The 13031-nt window shown below is 37.0% G+C and overlaps 1 pseudogene; it reads left to right on the plus strand.

Moving 5' to 3' along the window:
- Positions 1 to 9066, plus strand: part of LOC105709008 (keratin, type II cytoskeletal 8-like) — an 84841-nt pseudogene extending 75775 nt beyond the window's left edge.
- The last annotated feature ends 3965 nt before the right edge of the window (positions 9067 to 13031 follow it).

Below are 13031 nucleotides of genomic sequence, written 5' to 3' on the forward strand. Positions count from 1 at the left end.
TGTGGTACATATACACTGCAAAATATTATGCAGCCATTAAAAATGAGACCATGTCCTTTGGAAAAACATGGATGCAGTGGGAGGATATTATTCTAAGCTAACTAACCAAAACATAAAACCAAATACCATATGTTCTCACTTATAAGTGGGAGCTAAGCACTGAGTACACATGGACACAAAAAGGAAACACAATAGACACTGAGGCCTACTTAAGGGTAGAGGGTAAGAAGAGGGAGAGGATCTAAAAACTATGAGATCCTATGTTTATTACCTGGATGATGAAATAATCTGTATGCCAAACCCCTGTGACATGAAATTTACCTATATGACAGACTTACACATGTACCCCTGAAGCTAACAGCTAAAATAACTACAGTAATAATAATACATAGCAGCTTAAAATAAAAGGAAATAACTAATACATGTTTCCCGATATGCATTGCACATTTCAATCACAGTAAATTACTGAGGTTTGGATCTAGCTTGATGTAAAGATGCAAACTCTTTGATTGCAGTAATTGCATTTCTTTTTCACTACTAAGGACTCATGTACTCAGTAGTCAGTGTAATACTTGCCACATGGCTATGGTTAAGTAAATACATGTTGAATAAATAATTACTTTTCTTTTGGAAAAAAGTTGGTTAATTTGAGAGTTTGATGTATCACTGGCTCCAGAATGGGACAGCCTTTGATTCATGCACCAACAAGGGTAAGGCATAAACAGAAGTGTAGCTAAAATGAAACAATTTTGTAGTAAAAGCTATCACTTTAATGTTATTGCCATGTTCACTGACTGTTTCCATTCTACTCCCACCCCCAGAAAACAGAAACGAAAGAACGGATCGGTGTGGATTCTATTACTGTGCTGATGGCAACCGCATCTTTGTAACTTACCTAACAGGTTGGTGCAAAAGTAATTGTGGTTTTACCGTTTTAGTGGCAAATTTTAAAAACTGCAATAACTTTTGCACCAACTTAATAGTATGCCAGAACTTTTCTTCATTTCTGATGAGTTTGCTTTCCCTTGAGCTTCTAGCAAGTATTGTTTTCTGGAACATTTTATTAAATCTTGATTTCATGTGGACTGTGGACAGACATACCCATATTTATTTCAATCAGCTTATAAACGATTATATTTCTTTTAATAAAGACATAGACCTAGATTCATATTCTCTTGTTTTCATTTGGAACAGTAACTATTATAATATGCCTTTTATGTATATCAAGTAATTTTAAAGCTTTACTTCCATGCTCTAATATATTTTAAAAACCCTTTTGGGTAGTATCTATTGCCCGTAGGGTCATTTAGTATCAAATTATAGTATTTTTGATAAGCATTCTGCTATGTGATTTTTAAGATAGAAACTGTGGTATTATTTGGGGGCTGGGATCAATTTGGGACTTGCTATAGGAATTTTCCCCAATAAATTATTGAAAGGAGACTAAGGAAAAAAATATATTTTATAAAATAGCTAATTATATGATAATAAAGAAGTCATCTGGTTATCTTTGTTTTTCCTTCAGACAGTGCTTCAGGTTTCTATAGATGCAAATAGCTAGGTAATTGCATTAAATTGTCACAATTTCCAAAATGTTTTCTCAAAAATACATGATGCAGGTTCAATCAAGCCTATGATGATAGACTTCATTTGTGTGGGTGTGGCTAGGAAGGAAGAAAATGTCAAAGTACCAAACAGAACATTTCTGAAGAGCTACACATGCTTTGATTAGACGAGTCCTAAGATTTTTGTACCATCTTTACATTCCCAGTAATTCAGTTTCTATAGACTCCTGTAAAACAAAGAACTTGGTTAGCTTCTCTGCAAGCCCCTCGTAGCCAGAGCTGTCAAGAAAATGCCATGCAATGTATCCCCTGGTTTATTCTATTCAACATGTGCAGATCTTTGAATTTGTGCCTTTTTATTAACTTGGCTCTTTGATAATATGGTCATGCATCACATAAAAATGTTTTGTTAAATGACAGGCCTCATAGATGACAACAGTGGTCCTAAAAGATTGTAATGGAGCTGAAAAAGTTCTATCGCCTAATGACATAATAGCATAATTACTTTATTTTAAAATAAATTTAGTGTACAGTGTTTATAAAGTCTGTAGTAGTCTCCAATAATATCCAGGGCTTCACATTCTCACCCTCACTGACTCATACAGAGCAACATCCAGTCTTGCAAGCTCCATTCATGGTAAGTGTCTTATCCAGTTGTGCCATTTAAAAATTTTGATCATATTTTTGCTCTACCTTTCCTGTTTAAACAGGAAAGTTACACAAATATTTATTATTGTGTTATAATTACCTACAACCTTTAGTACAGTAACGTACTGTATAGGTTTGTAGCTTAGGAGCAATTGACCACACCATCTAGGTTTCTGTAAGTACCCTCTATGATGTTTGTATAATAACAAAATTCTGTAACAATGCATTTCGCAGAATGTATGCAACATACATTATGCTTACACATTATCATTAAGCAACATGCTACTGGATATGGTAACAACATACTCATATAAATAAAATAGATAACATAATAAAAATCTTAAGTAGGCTTTCAGAACAAAGAGAGAAAAATACATTGTACATTGTGCATCTATAAATTTCCAAAGGAAGTATATCATGAGGACAAATTGATAGAAGTGATCAGGGTTTTTTGAAAACATAACTGGATTGGTGTATAATGGAATATGTATGATTTTAATTAATTCTGTAACACAATGGATACATGTGAAAAAGACAATGGCTTTTTTTTTTTTTTTTTTTTGCCTTTCTTTGCAGGACAACTGTTGCAGATGCTTTTAGATTTTACATAGAACATGGAAAAACTTAAAAAGTCATCTTTAATTCTTGAGTGCAAAGTTTACAAATAGTAATAGCTCATATTATATCACTCAAAGGTTTGCAAACCTTTTTTCTCATATTACCTTTATCCATATTGGTATATGCTGGGAAGATAAGAATTTGTCTTATTTTATTTAAGGGAAATTAGCTCAGAGAGATTAAATAGGTAGTGGAGCAATATTGGAACCCAGCCCTCTGAGCCCCTGTGCAAAGCTTTGCCTCCTATTCACTACCAATCTTTTGGGCTCTGGGAGTAAATGCTTCTTATGGCACCATCTTTACCAAATAATTTCTTTTCTTTCTTCTTCTTCTTCTTCTTCTTCTTCTTCTTCTTCTTCTTCTTCTTCTTCTTCTTCTTCTTCTTCTTCTTCTTTCTTCTTCTTCTTCTTCTTCTTCTTCTTTTTTTGTTTCACTTGCCTCCATTTCAGATGGACCATGTTTCAAGAATTCTTGGAGATTTATAAATAATTTCTGTGTTTTCTATTTTGCAGAAGAAAGAGACATTATACAAATGTGAGCTGTTGTCACAATAATGATAAGAAATCAGGAGTTGAAAGATGTGGATTAAGAGGGAATTTCAGAGGAACCACAAGACATGAAATAGGAAACAGAGACAGAAGACAGCTATTACAAAATTGCAGAAGGTGAAATCTTTGGCAGCTTCTTATTTCTCTTGAGAATATGATATTGTCAGGCTGAGATGGAAGAATCACATGGTCATACTTTAAGTGCTATGGTTCTGAGTGGCAGTTGTCAATTTTCAGCCTGAGGTTTGTGATAATCCACACAAGTTGCTGAGATCCTTAACAGTGAGGTTTAACTGTCAGTGCTTGAAAACTTGCCTACAGGGGGCAGCACGAATACAACTAAACTTAGGGGCAAAGCATGAAATGTGTCTAGATTCATAGTTGTTTCAGGATCCGCTTGCAACTGAAGCACTGTCTGCACAAGACTCAGCTGAGGGAATGTACGTAAAACAGGATATTTCTGTATTATATTAGTTTTCAAGGTTGATTTTTGGCAGTGGGAGGGTTAGCATTGACATTCATAATGTCACCTGTTATATATGTGTTATTTTGACATTTTAATATTTCAGAATACAGAAATGAATATGCTCTTACCATTTTGAAGAGATAATGCCCATATGTATCAGTCGGAATTGTTAGAAATTGGTTGAGAATAAAAGATAATCCCTTCTTATAAACTTAGAATTCTTGGAAATTGGATGAAAATTAGAGATGATCCCTTCTTATAAACCTGGAATTGTTAGAAGTTGGATGAAAATTAGAGATGATCCCTTCTTATGACTTTAGCCTAGGAGTAAGTACATTGTGGAAAGTTAGAACGAAATCTGACACACTGAAACTTTGATTCCTGATTTTCAAACAAGAAATGTTTGAAAGGTGATGTAAACTGACTTAACAAGAAATTATGAATCTAGAACCTGGATGTCAGATCTAGACGATATAGGGAGATATGCCTATTCTCTGCCCTTTGCCCTATTCTAAAACTGTATGGATGGAAATGAGCCCACCATTTGCTCTGAACTGGTGCATTCCTTCCTCACTGCAGGTTGAAGAAATCTTGAAACACTGGGCTTTCCTCTACAAGGGGAAGGATAGCACTGGCAGCCATCCGCTGACCCAGTAATAACCTGGATTGAGAGGATATAATCTGCATTACTTGCTGAATGAAACATAGTGAAAATGACTGCAGATAACCTCAATAAGTCCAAGACATTATTTTCAAATCTAGTCCAGCCCATGCCATCTAGACAGAACAGAGATTCCAGTTTCCAGGAAAGTCGATGGAATATTGATAAAAGTACCTCCCAAAACTTTTGGCTTGGTAAGTTTTGGACTCAGGAGACATCTGTGTTTTCATTCTCTTCAAATTTTGAATGACAATGACTTCCAGTTCCCCACAAATTTCCCTTGATTTCCTGTGCATAGAGCCACATGTTTTTGTCCTTTCTGTCTTTATATTACTACATGGGTATAAGCCAAGATATAGGACTTCAAGCACTTTGCATGGATGCCCAGTCTATCTCACTGACCATGTATTCTCAAAGCTTACTACTGGGCCTTAAACTCTTTATTACATTCAATGTCAAGTATTGAATGTAAAGCATTTAAAAAAGAGTTTAAGGTCTCTTTTGTTTATTTCTGGCACATCCAGAATGCTTGGTTTAGTTAGAATCTGAAAAGAAGCTGTATTTAAACTTCTCATTTAGATCCTTCTACGGAAAATGCCGAGTAAAGAAGGTTGTTTTCTCTTTGTAGTTTCCTAATAGAAAGTCTTAAGAACATTTACAGTTGTTGAAATCTACCCTCTCTCTGATTCATTGAATTAGAGATAGCTATCCAACTACTAGTTGTCCTTTCTCACTAACTCTCTTAATTATTGCTAGATACTACAGAGTGGCACATAACTAAACATTATCAAGGAGTTTTACAGCCCTAGGCCTGCTATTACTGTGTATTACAGTCTGCTGTAATCATTCTAATGGTCTAAGATGTTGCAACTAATTTACCCAAGGGCTGAACACCAGAAGTGCTGAAATTGTGTGAGTTTTATTCTGCATCCAGCCATTACCAGGAAGGAGGATGTATTACTTCTTATTTCTTTACAAGTGTCAGTGCAAATCCAGCCATTGAACAAAAGTTAGACTTAAAAGCTTTTAGATTACAGCGATTATTACAGATTTTACATGAGATAAAAATGTAATTGCTCCATTTCTTTTATTCTTTCTTTCATTTTCTTCCCTCTCACTGTATATTTTAGATTGTCCTGCTTTACTGCCAGGTCAGACCGAGCACACAAAGATATTTGTCATAAGACTGGGGAGCTGCAGTGTTCTTTTCATAAGAAATGAAATGCTTGGAATTTCTCTTCCAAATGAATCACAAAACTTCCATTGCCATTTTCATTTTTAAATTATATTATGTCTATGTAAACTCATGCATTGCCTATAAAGGAATAACATTTCCAGCCATGTGGTTAGTGACAGAGAATGAGCTGAAGGCAGCAATCCTTCACAGGCAAAGTGGTACATGCATTTTTTCATCTTGCTTCTTTTTTCCTTTTCCATATTCACCTACCCTTTTAAATTCTTTGAATCTCTTTTTCCTTCCTCTCTCCCTTCCTCTCCTCCATCTCTGTCTTTGTCACTTATTAATTCCTTTTTTTTCCCTCCAGACTTGGATATTTGTCCATCTTCCCATCATTCTCTTTCATATATATTCTCTGACTTGTAGGACTTAGGATTCTTATATTCTAAGATTAACACTCTGCTTAACAGGGTATGTTTATAAACTACTTGAGGGGGAATATTGCCCCAGTTATCAAAGTCATCCTGCTGGGAATATCAGTCTTTTACTCTTGTTCATGCTCAGAGAAACAGTGTTATAGGGATTTTACCCTCAGTCCCTGGAAAGTAGCAGACTCCGATTTTAAATTTATTTGCCCCTTGCCTCCTAATATCCATTTTCCCCTGAGTTTATCTGGACACATTTCCCAGCTTGCCTTGCAAGTGTGTTGCCATATAACTGCACTTTGTCTAATAAAATGACACTGGTTGTTTTGTGTAGTTTCTAGAAAGGGTCCTTAAATAGAGGAGGAATGCTGTTCTTATTCTCCATTTTACGTCCTGTAATGCTTGTGTAATGACTGAAGCTCCAGCGGTCATTTGTAACCATTAAGACAAGAGTCTTTTCCTAGGAAGGATGAGATGGAATAAGCTGATAACTTTGTGGATTACTCACAATAGTCCTCAATTGCCTATATTTGTGCTTTTTTTTTTTTAAAGTGAAACAGATCAACTTTTATTATGTTTGAATGACTTTTTTTTTTTTAATTGGAGTTAGCTATTCTGTACAGCTGAATCTAATTCTAATTTACGCACTCAGGTTTTCCGAATTCCTGTTTCTACCTAGATGTCCTGCTGCTTATCTGAGTTTCTAGAAAGATTTCTCATTTGATTACTTTCTACACATTCCTGTTTCCTATTGCATTAATTTTGGATTTGCCAATAAGAAAACTTTTAGAGTTTGAATATTGCTGATCATTTCTGTTTGCCATTTTTTGGTAACCAAATCATTCTGAATTCTAGGATAAGCAATCATTTATGCTTTTCTACCCAAATTTGATCCATGTTCTGTAAAATGTGCCCCAAAGTCATGCACATATTCTTGACCTTTGGGTTTTGGTGATTTGAGACCATTTCATTGATATTTTTCAATATCAATGAAAATTCTAGACGTTAATTCTTCATATTTAAAAAATTTCATGTTGATTCTCTCACTTTTTTGTCTTATTTATCTCTTCTTTATTTCTATTATTAACTTTTTTAATTAGTGCATTCTTGTTATATGTTCAAAACAAAATACTGAACATCTTAATTTACGTATATCTAATGATGTAATTTACATCTGACAGTTAAATCTTCCTTAGTACTTCCGGTGAATGCCCTTTCGAATTAGAAGGAGGAAACCTTCACCTAATTATAATAATTTACATATGCAAATATTATCAGATTTAATAATGTTTCCCTAGAAAGATGAACAAAGCCACATGTGTTTTAAGTGGATCATAAATCTTGTTGATTAAGTTACCGTCCTAAGTCATTTACTATAAAGAAATTACAGTCATTAAACTTCTAAACTTTAGCTTAGCTCATTTCTCAAGCAGATATTTCTGTGTTTAAGATTTAAACATTGACCTAAAAGCAGCTTCTCCGCTCCTTCTTGAATCTCTGCCTGGTTCAGCCCACCTGCCTCCACTCCTGCCTCTACCATGTCCATCAGGGTGACCCAGAAGTCCTGCAGGGTGTCCACATCTGGTCCCTGGGCCTTCAGCAGCTGCCTCTACACAAGTGGGCCTGGTGCCCCATCAGTTCCTGGAGCTTCTCCTGAGTGGGCAGCAGTAGCTTCCAGAGTGGCATGGGCAGAAGCTATGGAGGGCCAATGGTATGGGACCATCATGCCATCATGGTCAACCAGAACCTGCTGAACCCAGAAGTAGACCCCAACCTCCAGGCCACGTGCACCCAGGAGAAAGAGCAGATCAAGACCCTCAAAAACAAGTTTGCCTCCTTCATCGACAAGGTACAGTTCCTAGAACAGCAGAACAAGATGCTGGAGACCAAGTGGAGCCTCCTGTAGCAGCAGAAAATGGCTCAGAGCAACATGGACAACATATTCCAGAGCTACATCAACAACTTTAGGTGGCAGCTGGAGTCTCTGGGCCAGGAGAAGCTGAAGCTGGAGGTGGAGATTGGCACAATGCAGGGGCTGGTGGAGGACTTTAAGAACAAGTAGGAGGATGAGATCAGAAAGCCTACAGAGATGGAGAATGAATTTGTCCTTAACAAGAAGGATGTGATGAAGCTGACATGAACAAGGTAGAGCTGGAGTCTCGCCTGGAAGGGCTGACTGATGAGATCAACTTCCTCAGGCAGCTGTCTGAAGAGGAGATCTGGGAGCTGCAGTCCCAGATCTCAGACACATCTGTGGTGCTGTCCATGGAAAACAGCTGCTCCCTGGACACGAATAGCATCATCATAGAGGTCAAGGCGCAGTACGAAGAGATTGTGAACTGCAGCCAGGCTGAGACTGAGAGCACGTAGCAGATTAAATACAAGGAGCTACAGATGCTGGCTGGGAAGCATGGGGATGACCTGCATTGTACAAAGATGGAGATCTGAGATGAACCAGAACATCAGCCAACTCCAGGCTGAAACTGAGAACCTCAAAGGCCAGAGGGCTTCCCTGGAGGCCACCATTGCAGATGGCCAGCAGCACGGGGAGCTGGCCATTAAGGATGCCAACACCAAGCTGTTCAAGCTGGAGGCTGCCCTGCAGCTGACCAAGCAGGACATGGCACAGCAGCTGCATGAGTACCAGGAGCTGATGAATGTCAAGCTGGCCCTGGACATCGAGATAGCCTCCTACAGGAAAGCTGCCGGAGGGTGAGGAGAGCCAGCCCTCCAGCAGCTTTTCTGTAGGAGGCTGAGAGGCAGAACATGAGTATCCATACGAAGACCACCAGTGGCTATGCCAGTGGGCTCAGCTCGGCCTATGGGGGCCTCACAAGCAGCCTGAGCTCCAGCTTTGGCTCTGGTGTGGGCTCCAGCCCCACCAGGGCTGTGGTTGTGAAGATTGAGACCTGCAATAGGATGCTGGTGTCCGAGTCCTCTGACGTTCTGCCCAAGTGAACAACCACAGTAACTCCCCGCCAGCCTACCCCTCCTGTGGCTGCCCCAGAGCCCATGAGAAAGAGTGCTGTGCAGGGGAGCACAGGAAACAAGAGACCAACTTGAGGCTCAGCTGTTGCCCTCAGCCATGCATAGGGGAGTTCACTGCCTGGGGTACCAATCTTACCCATACTTGCAGCTACAAAACAATTCAATTTTTGTTTTTCAAAATAAAACCTCAGCTAGCTTTGAAAAATAAAACCAAGTAACATGGCTTACAATGAAGACATTTATTGAAAATTTAGAGAAAATATGCACAAATTAGATGCCCGTGGACTCTTGGCAGTTGTTTTTTCTCTTTGGCTTTACTAGCATACCTTATTGCTATGAACTCATTTACACTGAAGATAATTTTAATACGGATTAAGAATAAGAAAAAGTATGATACCTTCTATGATACATAAACACTCAGGTTCAGATGAATGAACAAAATAACTAGAGTGAGAGAATACTGTATCACATGCCTTGATAAAACTTAGCCCTATACGTTTCCTAAGGGTAAAGAAAGGTAGCTGCATTCAACAAAGCAGTGGCAATTAGAGGTAACTTGACTTTAGCATTGAAATGTTTCACTGAAGAAAATCTAATAAATGTGAGAACAATGAAAGTTAACTTCTCTAGGAAAATAAAAGTGGACTATTTAGTGTGAATTAAGACTCACTAGCAATGTCTTCTATTTGCAGGGTATATTAGAATTGAAAGTACATTCACACAGATTTTCCCCCATGTAATTGATGCAAAAACCATGGGAAAGGTGTAACACATATATCCTTATCTACATTATTCAGATTTGCAGTCAAAGGCTCCAAGGATCAGAGATATAAATGATTTGGCATTAGGAAGTGACAACTGAAACTGGAGAATTCAACCAACCCAGGCTTTCAGACTAAAGGACAGTGCCATGCCACCCTACACTGCACAGTCAACTGAAGGAGTCAGCCTGCCCACACAAAGTGCTGTCATTTGAAGGGGAGAGAGTCAACTCATTCTCTATTGCACTGAAAAGTAGGATGAGGACCAGTGGGTGGAAATTACAGGGAAGCTGATTTTGCCTCAATTTGAGGAAGAACTTTCCAACAATTAGAGCTGTCTAACCAAGGAACAATCTGCCTTGTCAAATAAATGAGCAAGCTGGTGCTGAAAGCATTTAAATCTAAGCCTATAGACCACTTCTCAGGAATACTAGAGGAAAGATCACTTGAGAGACACATTTAACATCTAAGACTTACCCAACCTAAAGATTCTGTTGATGGTTTAGGACGACATGTGAAGAAGATGATCTATACACTTGGACTTCAAAATAGGTCATATCTAAGCAATCCTGATGTGCTACGAAATGATGCAATTGACATACAACTCTGATATTTCTTGCAGAAACTCCTTTTAGCTAGATTTACAGTTCAATTGGTATATCCAGACTGGCTGAACGTGATGGGTTAGAGATCTACCTTCTAATATGTTTAAGATCTATTTTCTCTTATTGATGCTCCTGAAAACATGACTACTTCAGGACTCATTAGGTGAGAATATTTCCTCTATTGAAATACCACCTCAAACTATGTTTTGCATTTCTTTTAAGGGCTTGAGAGTTCTCATGAGACATACCAAAATAATTAGTTGAGAGGTTGGGAGGCAGGTAGGGAAAAATTAGGGAATTGTTTTAATCTGGGGTGGAATTAAACTTAAGAATTTCAGTCAGGCACAGTTGCTTATGCCTGTAATCCCAGCACTTTGGGAGGCCAAGGTGGGTGGATCACCTGAGGTCAGGAGTTCAAGACCAGCCTAGGCAACATGGAGAACCCCTGTCTCTACTAAAAAAAAATTATATCTATAGATATACATGTATATATCTATATCTATATCTATATCTATATCTATATCTATATCTATATCTATATCGATATCTATGGCCAAGAGTGGTGATACGCACTTATAATCCCAGCTACTGAGGAGGCGGAAGCAGGATAATCTTCAGGAGGCAGAGGTTGCAGCAAGTGGAGATTGCAGCACTGCAACCTCTGCCTGCCTGGCAACAGATCCAGGCTGTGTCTCAAAAAAAAAAAAAAAGAATTTGACATGGAATTAGACAGTGCTAAGAGGGGATCCAGATTGCCATCTACCCACATGTGCATTTTTCACTTCTTTTCTTTTGTACTGCTGTGAAGCACAAACATTTCCTAATTTGTGCCATTGGTACAAATTAGTTTTCCAAAGAAAATGTTATGTCTTGAAGCAAATTGTATTTCATTTCTGAGAGTCAAATGTTTGAAGCTTTTCACAGGAGACCCCACCAAGGCATTTACGCACTTGCAGAGTCAACTAAATTGCCCTTAGATTTTATCCTGGACCCAAGAACAGGACAAGGTCATAATATACTCAGAGACTCAATGCAGCACAAACAACTTTAGATCGTAGCTAGGAGCTCATTCTCCATCTCATTTTTCTTCATATTTTGAAGAAAGAAAGTCACATTTATGTTTGACTTTTTTCTAAGTACAAAGACACTACATAGCAATAGTGAAACAATATTTTCCTTATATTGTTTCTAATGCCCACAAGCATCTTTCCAAGTAGATATGGCAATCCTCATATTTTATATTTATTTATTTATTTAACACTAAGCTTCCATTAGTTACAAAAGATCAGGTCCAAACTAGAAATAAAAATAACTTTTCTATTACTTCAAATGATAGGAGCTCCACTTAATAACATGTTTTTAAAGAGAGCGAAACTGTGTGTGGGAAAGGATGCAGCTGAGCACCAGGTTCAACTGGAGCCAGGGGCTTGAAGTCGGCCAGTGTCACTCATTCCCTCTCCATCTCTCAGCTTTTCATTCTCTGCGCCCAATTAGTGCTCTTACCCTCTTATTAGACAATGATTTTCAACATTTTAACTTCAAATACCAGTCACTTGTCATGTTTTAAAATATTTTAAATTAAACATTAGAAAATATTAATTTTAATATAAATTTTCAGTTTAAGGACTGTGTCAGCTTCTGTGTGTCTGCTGTTTTCATTTGGCAAAAACAATATTTATTTATTTTTATTCTCAAAGTAGTTTTTGCTGAGTATTACATTTTAACTTTTATTCACTCTTTTCCTTAAATTTTTTCATTTTTAATGTAGAGAGGTTGCTTTTAAATTTAATTTCTGATAAATTATGTTTTTGATGCTATTCAATATGGAATTCTTGTTATTTTATTTTCCAGTTGTATCCTATTAGTACATAAAACTACAACTGATAGTTGTACATTGACCTTGTATCTTATGATGCAGGTAGAATTATGTATTAATTTCACTTATTATTTAGTAATAAGATCTTTTGTACAGTGTTTAGGATTTTGTCCACTGACAATTGTGTAAATGGTGTTAGTTTTATGTTTACTTTTCAATTGTTAAGGCTTTTATTTGGTTTAAAAATTATTCTTGTTTTATTTCACTCATTAGATTGATTGGATGTTGAATAGACCTGGTGAGTATGAGAATCCTTGACTTGTGTCCTAACTTAACATTCATTATTAAGAATGATGTTAGCTGCCAGCTTTTCACAGATAACTTTTATTAGATTCATGAAGTCCTCTCTATTCCAAGATTACTGAGATGTTGTTGCATTTTATCATATATTTTTCTGCATCTATTTAGATTTCTATATACATTTTATTTATTCTGTAAGTAAGATTGAATACATTGACTGCTTTTTAAAAAATTTTTAAGCCAATCTTACATTCCTAGGATCACCTCCCCACACTTGGTATTTAATTGCTGAATTTAATTTGCTAATATTTCGCTGAGAATTATGTGTATATTCTCATGAAGAATATTCGTTTATAATTTTTTTTAGTATTTTTCACTCTCTTTTCAAGGTATTACTTATTTCATAAAATGGGAAATATTTTCTATCTCTTCTGAAAACATTCTTATAAGAAT

This window comes from Aotus nancymaae, unplaced genomic scaffold, assembly GCF_030222135.1.
Source record: "Aotus nancymaae isolate 86718 unplaced genomic scaffold, 86718_ANA_hifiasm-v0.15.2.pri h1tg000020l, whole genome shotgun sequence".
Classification (NCBI taxonomy): domain Eukaryota; kingdom Metazoa; phylum Chordata; class Mammalia; order Primates; family Aotidae; genus Aotus; species Aotus nancymaae.